This window comes from Haliotis rubra, unplaced genomic scaffold, assembly GCF_003918875.1.
Source record: "Haliotis rubra isolate DU_JTF1 unplaced genomic scaffold, ASM391887v1 Scf333, whole genome shotgun sequence".
In the NCBI taxonomy this organism is placed as follows: Eukaryota; Metazoa; Mollusca; class Gastropoda; order Lepetellida; family Haliotidae; genus Haliotis; species Haliotis rubra.
Genome location: NW_025767006.1, coordinates 768,165 through 780,664, shown reverse-complemented (window position 1 = coordinate 780,664; position 12,500 = coordinate 768,165). Strand labels below are relative to the sequence as shown.

The 12,500-nt window shown below is 38.9% G+C and overlaps 1 long non-coding RNA gene across 1 annotated transcript; it reads left to right on the top strand.

Moving 5' to 3' along the window:
- Positions 1-10,185: 10,185 nt before the first annotated feature.
- Positions 10,186-11,959, top strand: LOC124284307. Its single transcript, XR_006900522.1, has 3 exons — positions 10,186-10,395; positions 11,531-11,537; positions 11,949-11,959. It is a non-coding gene; the product is annotated as an uncharacterized LOC124284307 (long non-coding RNA).
- Positions 11,960-12,500: the final 541 nt, after the last annotated feature.

The following is a 12,500-nucleotide window of genomic DNA, read 5'->3' as shown; positions in this document are numbered from 1 at the left end:
CAAGAGGGGTCAGTCCAACATTGTGATGAAATTTGCGTGTCATATCAATTCATATATTGATTTTATAATGTAAGAACTATATGATCCTTATCAAACTTTGAGTAGTATATATTATGCCACTGATATGAAGTCAGCTGCATTTGTGTGTCCACCATTTGGTCAACTACCAACAGATGAGTGGGTTCTGTGATACTTTTACATAGGTAAGAAAACATTTTTCTTTCTACTTATATAATTGGAAAATGCACATGCATCCCTGTAAATAAACATAAAACTGAAGAAGGGGCACATGTCATCTTGCATATGTTTTTCCATCTGGTCAACTACTGTGTACCAACAGATGAGTGGGTTCTGTGACGCCTGATACAGGTGAATTGGTAAGCAGACAGTTTTCTCTTACATTTTCTATTGGAACATAAAAGTGTTGAAGGGCCTCCTTCCATCGTTCCATCTGTTCAACTACCAACAAGTGAGTGGGAACAGGAATGCCTGATACATGGACATTGGTATGGGAAACGATCTTCTTTTGCATTTTCTACTGGATAATGGACATGTGCGCAAGCATGAGAATATGAGTCTGTTGAAGCAAAACAGGCCACTTTCTTTCAAATATCTTACCATAAGGTCAACTACCAACAGATGAGTGGCTTCGTTAATGGCTTATCCATGTACATTCGAAACCTGAACAAAGGGAGGTTGGAAGGGACAGACCTTTGTTTTCTTTAACGGTTTTGAAAATGTACATGCACCCCTGTAACAGAACGTAAATCTGTTGAAGGGTACATGCCACCTTCTTTCATGTGTATTCCATCAGGTCAACTACCAACAGATGTGAGGTTTCTGGAATGCCTGATCCATGTACACTGGGAAGCGGACAGTTATCAACAAACCAGTCTTGTGCCTATAAAATGAACTGAAAAGTGGTAGCCCCTGACCTCTTGTATGTAAGAATCTTGCGCTTATGTATTGCGTTTAAAGTCAAAGGAAACGAGACAGTTTTAAGTATGATAAAACTTTGAAACTTTAATGTCAAAACAAAACTTCTCTTAAGTTGAAAGTAACATACAGAGAGTCGACAAACACAGTCAATATCGTGCACTTCTGCCCAGTACTTGGATAACAGCTTCCAGTCTTCGTCCCGTACCCCTCACCAGACGTCGAAATCGCTCTATGGGCAGGTGCTGCCACTCTTCATGTAATGCTACTTTCGGTTCCCGCAAGTTCTGTGGAGGAGGATCCCTGCGTTGTATCAGGCGGTCCAAAATGTGTTCGAGGGGATTGAGATCTGGACCCATTGTTGGCCATGGGAGGTGAGTCAGTGCATTTTCTGAATTACCTGGGTCACAGCTCGTGAACGATGTGGCCGAGCTTTATCATCCATGAATATTGGCCTGGTTGCAAGTGGTTGATTGTCAAAATGGGGCACAACACCTGGATCAAGCACTGTAGCCCGTTAAATTGAGAAGATCCAGCTTGCTGTCAAATGAGAAGCAACCCCATACCATATTCGATCCACCTCCATATGGTGCCGTCGGCATGATGTTTCTAGATCTATAAGCTGTATCCGGACGCCAGCAAACTCTGACTCTGCCTTCCACAACACGCAGGAAAAAAATGCTCTAGTCTGGCAAATGGACTCCAAGACCTCGAGTTCAACCCTTGTTTCTAGACTAGACGTAACCGCTTGTGGCTGTCTGTCATTTGGGGTCGATTGATGACTCTTCTGGACCTCATTTCAGCGGGCTTCAGACAATTTCTCACTGTTTGGTGGCTGATCTGACGATGAGGAAGCCATTGGCGTTTCCGGGTTGCACTTGAAGCAAGGGGATGCCACCTTTTCAGCCTTAGCAATGCTTTGCCGTCACTGACTGTGGTTTTAAGTGGTGTGCCTAAAAGTTTGCGATTCTTTACGTCATTAGTCTGTGCATTTCTCACCAGGCGACTTATTGTGGAGTAATGACGCCCGGTTCTTCTACCAATCTCCTTGAAAGAAAGAGTGAGTCAGTTTGGTTTTACGCCGCTTTTAGCAATATTCCAGCAATATCACGGCGGGGGACACCAGAAATGGACTTTACACATTGTACCCATGTGTTGAAAGAAATACCTGCCCTATGGAGACCAATAATCTGCCACTTGACTACTTCTGGTATTCTTGCACCTGGCATTCTGCGTTACAATAGAATAAACGGCCAGAAAAACAGTTTTATAGGCGACATTCATCACATGAAAATACTGCAAAAATCATGTAGTGAAGGTTGTTACGATTTGGAGACCATTTCCTTGCGAAAACATAATACCTTAACACCAAACCCTAGCAGAATGGTTATAAACAACAACCTATTCGGGCGTTTCTATATGCCAACGTAACCAGAGTTTAATATTGGGGTGCAACACTATTTTCCTGTGTATATTAAGATAATCTATATTATAATAATCATTCTTGTGGTTACGTTGATAATAACGAAGTCTACTGTTAATATGTTTAGTCATATTTTACTGATCACTAGACCTTTATATTACACAGAATTGATAGTTATCGTGTCACTTAGCAGTAAGCAATGTTAATTTTAAGTCATATGTAAGAAATAATAAACACTAAATAAACTTGATGTCCATTGTACTCATTTACCCAACATGTATATATGTATATCATGCAAATTGCCGCCATTTTTATTAAGTCCGCTGGCTGTCATTCTGCTGTTCAGAGAATGCACCGCGCACGCACAGTAAAACTTACGTTACGCATTCTACACTGACAACTATTAATATCTCACATTCAGTTTTTGCGTGAACATCTGGTATAGACAAGCGTTCATTTTGTGGTGGCAATTGTACAATGTACTGCTTATAGCAGAGAGAAAGCGTTTGTCGCTTTTACTGGGTTACAGCCTGTATTTTGCGAAAACACGTGTCATGTGCAATAACAGTTTATTCATGATGAGAACCGGTTTACAGTTGGTCTTCGGCAACCCATGCTTGTGGTAAACGTCGACTGACGGGATCGGGTGGTCATGCTCGCTGACTTGGTTGACACATGTCATCGTATCCCAATTGCGTAGATCGATACTCATGCTTTTAATCCCTGGGTTGTCAGGCCCAGACTCGATTATTTTACAGACCGCTGCCATGAAGCTGTAATATTTGCTGAGTGTGGCGTTAAACTACAAACAACTATTGGTAATGAAATATCTAAATTACGTAATCAATATAAATTCTTTTTACAATAAATATCAAACTCAGTTTCAATGGGGCATAGTAGATGTAAGTGTATTAGAAACACATTCATAGACACACACACACACACACACACACACAAACACACACACACACACACACACACACACACACACACACACACACACACACACACACACACACACACACACACACACACACACACACACACACACACACACACACACACACACACACACACACACACACACACAAACACACACACACACACACAAAAATCATTTAATGTATTCAATGTCCTTGAATAAGTGTAGAGGATTTCCAAACAGTAAATGGAAAGAAGACCAGCAGGCATGAAGCTTGCAAAGTTACAGTTTGAATATGCAATGAACTTTGAGGTTTCGTAATATCTTACTATTTCTTTTTTGAAAGGTTAAAAAGTTTGGTTTAGTCATTTTTCTATTAAATTTATAAAGGAGAAATTTTGTTATCATGATAACAACATTCAAATTATTATTATGTTTACCCTTTAAGCCAAACAATAAATGTTCTTCACTGAAGGTGATTCTGACTTCTGTATAATTTCCAATCCATTCTAATAGCTTTTCCCATATATCAACAGAATATAAACATTTACATAAGATATGTGAAATTGTTTCATTTGGTTCGTTACAGAAGGTACAAGCTGCTGATGGTACATACCCACTCCTAAATAAATAACTGTTTGTACACCGGATGTTGTATAAAACTTTCAACTGAAACCATCTTAATTCACTACTTTGAGTACATCTTTTACCATCAAATTATACTTTTTTCCATTCTGAATCAGTATAAGTTTGCCCTAGGTAACTTTCCCACTTTCTGTAGGTCTTAAGTTTTGTAAAATTAGGCTCATGCAGAATTTTATAAAGTACCTTACATCCAGATATATTATGTATTTTTGAAATTTTGAATGGCAATATTGGTCCTTGAAAAGTTTCTCTAAATGATTCTTATTAATATTTTGTAAATAACTCAACATAGCTTGTTGAATACCTTGATAGATCACGAAATTGGTTCTAATTCTATTTTTTTTTAACAAATTCAACAAACTCATATATATTCATCATATATTTTACCATGTTCATTAATAAAATCATTCAGAAATGTTATACCCTTTATATGCCACTGTGCAATATATATGGGCTTACCATCAATTTTTATGGAACTGTTATATCAAACTGATTTGCTCATAATGTCTTCAATATGTGTTTCTTACGTGTCAAAAACAACTCAGGTATAAGCTCCATAATAGTAATATATCTTTCCAAAAAGTGTTATGAATATTTGGAGCAATATTTTCATAAATACATGAACTATCAGCCAAAGTCATGACATTTGTATTCACTACAGTTTAAAAAAAAATATCATTGCCCACTTGGATTTACTAGTAAATCATCCATCCTAATTTCTGAGCTGCAATTACTTTTTCTACAATAGGTACACTTTTGTCACCACATTCTGGCTGTAGTGACTTTACCTTCCTCTTTATCTGGTCTGGTTTAAACTTCCAGACAAATTGAAAACATTTTTTTCTGAAAATTTTCTATTATATGTTTTGGCGTAGTAGGTATACTGCAGAAGCGGTGATAAAGCTTGGGTAGAAGCAAAGATTTTAATACTACCTATCTGCCAATCGGAGTTAATGTTCTCTTTGCCCAATTTTCTTTTTCTATCTATCTTAACAAATTTATTTGTGTAATTTAGGCTAAACATATTCCACATCAAACTCTATGCCGAGTAGCTTAACTTGTGTTTGTGTCCAGTCAAAATTCCAATCCTCACATAGATATGTCTTGACGATATGATGTCATGAAACGATTCAATGGGTTTTTTTATACTAAAATAATGCACGAGCTTCATGGTGTACGAAAACACTGTTTTGTGGTCTGATCTGCTGGTACAAACAGTACGTCTATGTTGGTATATGCTACCACTCTTATTTTGCAAGCTCTACATATCATAAAACGAATTATTTCATGTTTCTCATGTACATATGTTCAATATATACTTCTCATCAAAGGTTTAGACTCACTAGTGTAAACAATTATAACCATCTACGTTCTAAACTAAATTTTGAAAAATATGCCATACTGTTTAATGGTACTGTTTACACATGAACTGATGTATTGTCAAACAAATTCGTAAAGTTGATTAACGTTGACAAAGATTATTGTCATAAGTTCAGTAAATGATGATATATTTCGAAGTATAATACGCTCTTAAAAATTATACCGACAGCACAGGGCATGCTTACCCTTTTAGCTTATATCTATTTTAAAATCTGTTCCGTCGGATAATCGATATTCTTTATTTACAAACAGATAATCCGTTTTTAATTCAGTATGTCTTTATTTGACTATGTCCAATCACAGATGCACATACGTGCAGTCTGTAATGTTTGAGAAACAGACTGACAGATCCTTGATATGCATTTTAGTCATCACAAAATATCCAATCAAATGACGTATCTGGAATAACCTCAAACCCAATGGCTTCGTGCATCTTGATAGACGCTGTATTGACACGTTGTATCATGACAAACACCTCCTTCTTTTTTTGCAGATGTTTTAGAGCGAGCTGGGACATGGCCACCTTTCCGTACCCATTGCCTCGGTGTTCTTCCTGCACGTACAGCACCCCCAGACACCCGTAGTGATAGGTGAGGGCGTATCCCAGCAGCGCCCCCTCCCGGTTGTACAGACACGTGGAAGGAAGTGTGGTTATTAAGTGCTTGATGTAGGCTTCGGACACGTTTCCATTGCGTAGTACCCACCTGGAATTCACCCGAGCAGCTTGATCTGCCGTTAGGCTGGACATGCTACATTCGTCAGGAATGGGCCTTTGACAACAATGATTATCATATATCAATCTTCGAGTTATCCGAATTATCTCGAACCTATAGACACAGCCGATAAAAAGGGATAGACAGGGCTCAAACTTTAACTTCGAGACAACAGTTACAGCGGCACATCAAAGATGAACAAAACGGCGTTTGACCGTAGCTAAATGTAGTAAACTACGGTTATAGCGAACTTAAAGGGGCCACTTCTTAATTTCATTATAACAGCAGTTCGTTCTACGCACTTCGATTAAAATATACAAATAGAACGTAGCAATGGAATAGTTTGCAATAACATTTCGTTATAAGTGTGTTCGCTATCAAACGTAGTTAACTATCGATCTAACTTGAATTTTAATTATGACAATATTATCTCTGAAGCATCTTTATGAAGACAGATTCACCATTTACCATGTCAAAGTTATTAATGAATCGTATGGTAGATCAGGATTGTCAACAATGTATTTTAAAAACATTCTATAGAAGTAGCAAATGTTCTTGTACGTCTACCAAGCCTAGAAGTCCTTTGGTACAAATATACCTGAGCTTCAGTGTATGTTGCGTGAGCCTGAGTAACGTAACGTCAGTGTGGAGAAAGGTGGGTACCCGGTAGAGTTGAATCACTTCTGACAGAACTGGCACTAGACGTCGGTCCACACCTGACAAAGTGAAAGCATGTTTCGTGTAAGAGCCAGGATGTATGCACGTCACTGTAAAAGAGCAGTAATCTAGATGGCGATGTTAAACGCCATTTCACCTTGCCTCAGATTTTCTGCGTTGAGTGTTCGATTGTTTATTGTGTAATGCCCACTCAGCAATATTCCAGCTAAATGGCGGCGGTCTGTAAATATTCCAGTATGGACCACACAATTCAGTGATCAACAGCATGAGCATCGATCAGGACAAATTGGATACGATGACATGTGTCAACCAAGTCAGTGAGCCTTACCACCCGATCCCGTTAGTCGCCTCTTACAAGCATGGGTTTCCAAAGACCAATTCTAACCCGAATGAAGTAAAAAGAAAACGCAAACGACAATATGTCTTACATTCAAATCGTTTCCCCTTGGACCAGTCCAGGTTGTGTAGAAGGCCTCTCAGTGCTTCGACGTCAGTAGCATACAGGTTCACAAGCGGCTCTCGATACTCCCACTGTTGACAGTCAAATGTTGTAAATCATTTACCCCAATGGAAATATCAGAACCTTTTTCATAGCTAGTGTATCTTGAATTATTTGGAAAGTTTATGTTGCTATGTAACAAAAACACACACACACACACACGCGCGCACACACACACACACACACACACACACACACACACACACACACACAATCAACAAAGGTCAGCTAATTGTGAAATGACAAAATAACAATTTATAGGTGTATGGAAATTGTTTAATTGAGCTAAACTGTCATGCACAGGTACCTAGGAATAGAGGCGGTGTAGGATAGAAATTACACATAGCTTAACCTTTTATGTTTACACTGACAAAAAACGTAATATACCTGCAAGTCATTATCCTTCGCACGAACAACCATCGCCCTGCAATCCGGCCATCTGTCCACAACGAATTCGTAATCTGTTATACGGTGTTCCAGTGCGGCTTCCACTTCTCCCGCAATCTGAAACGAGAACGGGACAAGGCATCTCTGTTTAAACCATACTCGCCCTCGGCATCGACGTCTTTGACGAAGACTTGTTCATGTTACAAGCCGGTATCTTTCACAGTTATTAGGACTTGATACTGACGGCAGATCATGCAAAGCGCTATAGCCGGGTGAGCTAATACAATAAGGTCACCTTAATCCACCTGTGAGATGTCTTGAGTACTTCAAGCATTTGTGTCAGCTGAGTTTCAACGAGTTTAACCGCCATTTTGGTTGACATGATCTTGAGTGACTTGATATCTCTTCGTAACGCGCATGTGAGGTATTTTTCCTTATTTATATATGTGCATACTGTTGTCCTCATTTCTCCCTGTTCATTGGCTCACACTCAGCGTTTATGGGACATTATTCTTTCACGGTGATCAGTGACAATGGATTTATGTTGCCTACGTTTTTTCATAAAATGCATGCCCAGTATATCACTGAGCAAACCTCGTAGCCGATATCTGCAGAGAAAATACTTAAAATCCAAAAAAAAGAGCTCAGAACGAATGTCAGCCAAGAACTTGTCAAATAACTCTAGACTAAAGTTGAAATCCTCTTGTAATATATTTCCCAGTACCTAGAACAGAGACTACCTTTTACCCAGTGCATGAATACACAATGTCATTTAGGAAGTCGTCAAATGACACAGATGAGAAGGTGTAATCCAAAATATATTAAACATATGTGACATTACCTAGTGCATTTGGGGAAAAACCCCAACCCATCGGTATATTTCAGAAACGCAGGGATACTTGTGCGAGATAAGTGCATTCCGATTGATGTCCCAGTGGTTATACTAAATTCGTATTCTGTCTCAGAATTCGTCTTCTGCTTCAGAAGCTATGTGAGGTACGATATTGGGCTTTATTCCACACCAGACACTTTCATGATGCACGTGCGGCGTTATCATTACTCCTGTCTATGGATGAGTGTGCACTCGATTGTGGACTCCACATAATGTCTCAGTATCAATATGTTAATACAGTACCAATATGTTAATATATACTATTCACACTTTGCTAAGGATGAAATCATTGCTTCAACAGAAAACTATGATGTGGGGTCTAATTTGGTTTAAATATCTAAGCTTATTGTAAGCATGGATCCTAGGTTTCCCATACCTGCTATTGACAGGTGTTGTGTACTTATCAATGACTCGTTCCATGATTTGCAAAATGTTTGATTGGTGCCATGAAACCATTTTTATGGTTACTCTTGTATCAAGTGCATAAGGTTAGAATAAAGTGGCTGTTTGCCTAAAGAGGGGTTACCATATCATTATTTATCTAGTTTTAAAAGGATAAAAAAATCAAATTATGAATCTATGTTTAAGTAAAGTTGGGAATTTTTGTCATCCTTAGCAAAGTGTGAGTAGTATATAATCAATAATCAATAGCAAATGACCCGTGAAGAACCCGGGCTAGAATTGGTCTTCAGCAACCGATGCGTGAAACTGGAAGTTCTATGAGTTCTTGAAACGACATGAGCAGCTGAGTTTTGGATGTTTTGCAGTTTGGAAAGAAGTGAATCCTGTAATATCGTAGAAAAGGGAGTTGCAATAGTCCAATCGAGATATGACAAGTGTTTGAATGAGAATCTTGGTTGTTTAGGTATCTAACAGGTAACGGGATCGGGTGGTCAGGCTCACTGACGTGGTTGACACATGTCATCAGATCCCAATTGTGCAGATCGATGCTCATGCGTAAAAGGCGACTGACGGGATCGGGTGGTCAAGATCGCTGATTTGGTATCTATACTGTGTACATCGATGCTTATACCGTTGATCACTTGATTGTCTTGTCCAGACTCAATTATTTACAGATTGCCACCATATAGCTGGAATGTTGGTTGTGCGGCGTTAAACAACCAACCAACCAACCAACCAACCACTTCTTTGGGGATATTAGAACCGTAATGTATAAGTACATATATTTATGTATTTCATACATTACTATTCAGTTCTTTTATTTCCACTTTTAGGTTTCACTTTACCACTCATTTCAGAACATATTAATACACATATGTGCATATATATGTGCATATAGATGCACACAAAAATTGAATTGTTTTTAGATGTCATATCTAAAGCAGTACACAGGATTACTGAAAAGCATATGTAGAGATGACCAAAAGGCATGAAAGTTTGCTTGTTTACAGTTTGAGAATGCTGTAAATTTGTTGTTTGATAGTATCTATATAATTCGGGCTGAAAAGGTTTCAAATTTGGTTTGACTTTCTTAATAATACATCTGTAAAGCATATATTTTGTTATAAGAATAATTGCATTCAACGGGTTATTATTCATACAATTAAATCCAAATAATATATTCTCTTTATTGAATTCCATGTTTCTTTCAGTATGTTTTGCAAGCAATTCTGAAAGTTGTCTCCATATGTTTTTGCATACTGACAGGCATCTAAAAAATGTACAATGGTTTCAAGTGGGTAATTAATAATAAATAATAATAATAATGGATTTGTGTAGCGCCTAGTTTCCACTATATGGTGCTCAACAGAGCTGTAAGAAAGAGTGTTGAAGATTAGAAAACACACTGAGTTATAGCAGTGTACACAGTAGTATTAGAGTAGCTTTGCGGAGGCAGTTTGGAAAAGATGGGTTTTTAATGCTGTTTTGAAGGCAGACTCTGATGATAATAATCTCAAGGTTATTCCAAAGGGTTGGAGCTGCTGCTGCGAAGGCTCTCTGTCCCATGTTAGTTCTTGAGCTTGGTTAATATAAGTTAGACTGAGGTTGTCCATGGAACGAAGTGGAGGTGCTGGAATGTGTTGACTGATAAGGTTTCCGAGGTAATCTGTTGTGGCCGAGTTGTAGATACAGTTGTGTCCCAAGTATCTTGTATTGGATCCTGTACTGAACTGGAAGCCAGTGGAGGGAATACAAAATGGGCGTGATATATTCAGTTCTATGAGTTCTTGAAACGACATGAGCAGCTGAGTTATGGATTTTTGCAGTTTGGAAAGAAGTGATCCTGTAATATTGTAGAATAGGGAGTTGCAATAGTCCAATCGAGATATGACAAGTGTTTGAATGAGAATCTTGGTTGTTTGGGTATCTAACAGGTAACGGATTTTGTTGATGTTAAGGATATGTTAGTAGCAAGATTTGCTGATGGTTTGACCTCCCGTCAAGTGTCATTGTAGACTGAACAATCACATCTAGATTTCTTGCTGAAGTACATGGTTTTACTTTGTCATTACCAATGATGAGAGAAAGATCAGATTGTAAGTTCTGGAGTTGTTGCTTTGACCCTTCAAGAAGAAACTCTGTTTTGTTGTCGTTAAGTTTAAGGTAATTAACTGTAATCCATGTTCTAATATCTGTCATGCACAATTCAAGTCTTTGAGTACCACAAGTTGCTTCCAGGTGTTTGATGGATACATATATCTGATTGTCATATGCATAGATGTGGAACTTGAGTCCATGGTTAGTGAAAATGTCTCCAATAGGCAGAATGTAGAGGCTGAAAAGCCATACACCATTTGTCTGGGTGTTGAGGACACATCACCGATCTTGACAGGTTGGGTATGGTTGCAGAGGTACGAGCGTATCCACCCCAGCGCTGTTCCTGTGATGCCAGGGTGGGGTGGGGTGGGGTGGGGCGTGTGTGTGTGTGTGCGTATCCACCCTAGTGGTTAAAGCACGCCGAAGACCCGGGTTCGAATCCCCACATGGGTACAATGTGTGAAGCCCATTTCTGGTGTCTGCGTGAGCTGGAATATTGCTAAAAGCGGGAGGAGTCAGTCCTGTGATGCCAAGTCTTGTCTGCAGTGTACAGGAGGAACTGTGTTCACAGTGTCAAATGCTGCAGAGATCGAGGAGAACACAAAGTGTGATGTTCTGCTACTCCATTGCTGACATGTGATCATTGTGAACACATACCAGGTTTCAGTACTGTGCTTATACTTTTATAGGCAGATTGAACTGTTTCTAACAGCTGGTTGCTTTGGAGATGGTCGAACAGCCTGCTTTGAACAATTATTTTCAAGGCATCTTGAAATAAATGATGGATTTGAGACCGGACGAAAGTTTTTCATCTCATTTGGGTCAAGGTTAGATTTTTTAAGAACAGGAACAGATGCATGCTTGAAGCTCTTTGGCACTTTACCAGACACCAGGGGTGTGTTGATAATATCTAGTATGGGTGCAGCGATATGCTGAAGTACCAGCTTGAGAAGCAATGTTGGTCTCACATCCAGAGCAGATGATTTAGAGTTGGATTTATGGACACATTGTAACAGTTCTTCTTTTGACGCACACTGAAGACAGCCCAGGGCATCACCATTGAAAGAATGTTCCTCAGACGCTACAACAAGATCCCTATTTCCCGCCTCTAGACCTGAGCGAAGATTTTCAATTTTAGCATTAAAAATATTTGCAAATCTGTCTGCTAGTGCAGATTGGTTTTCATGTTCAGGGAAACATGGCTTTATTTTGCGCAGTAGCAGGTTGTTCATCATTGTGAACATCTGTTTGAAGTTAGTTCTGTTTTCTTCATGCTGTTTCATAGAATTGTTGTTTTGGCATTGGTAGGGCCTTGTTAACTTCATTGCAAGCTTCCTTGTACAGTTGTCGATGAATTTCTAATTTTGATGAACGCCACACTTTTTCAGCTTTAAGTCTGATCTTTTATGTCGTCATTGTACCAACCCGTGTGAGGACGAACTACAACCGTCCATGTCTTAAGTGTAGCATGTCAGTCAAGAATATTTGCTACAGATTGATTGAACACTTCTGCCTTCTCATCAACC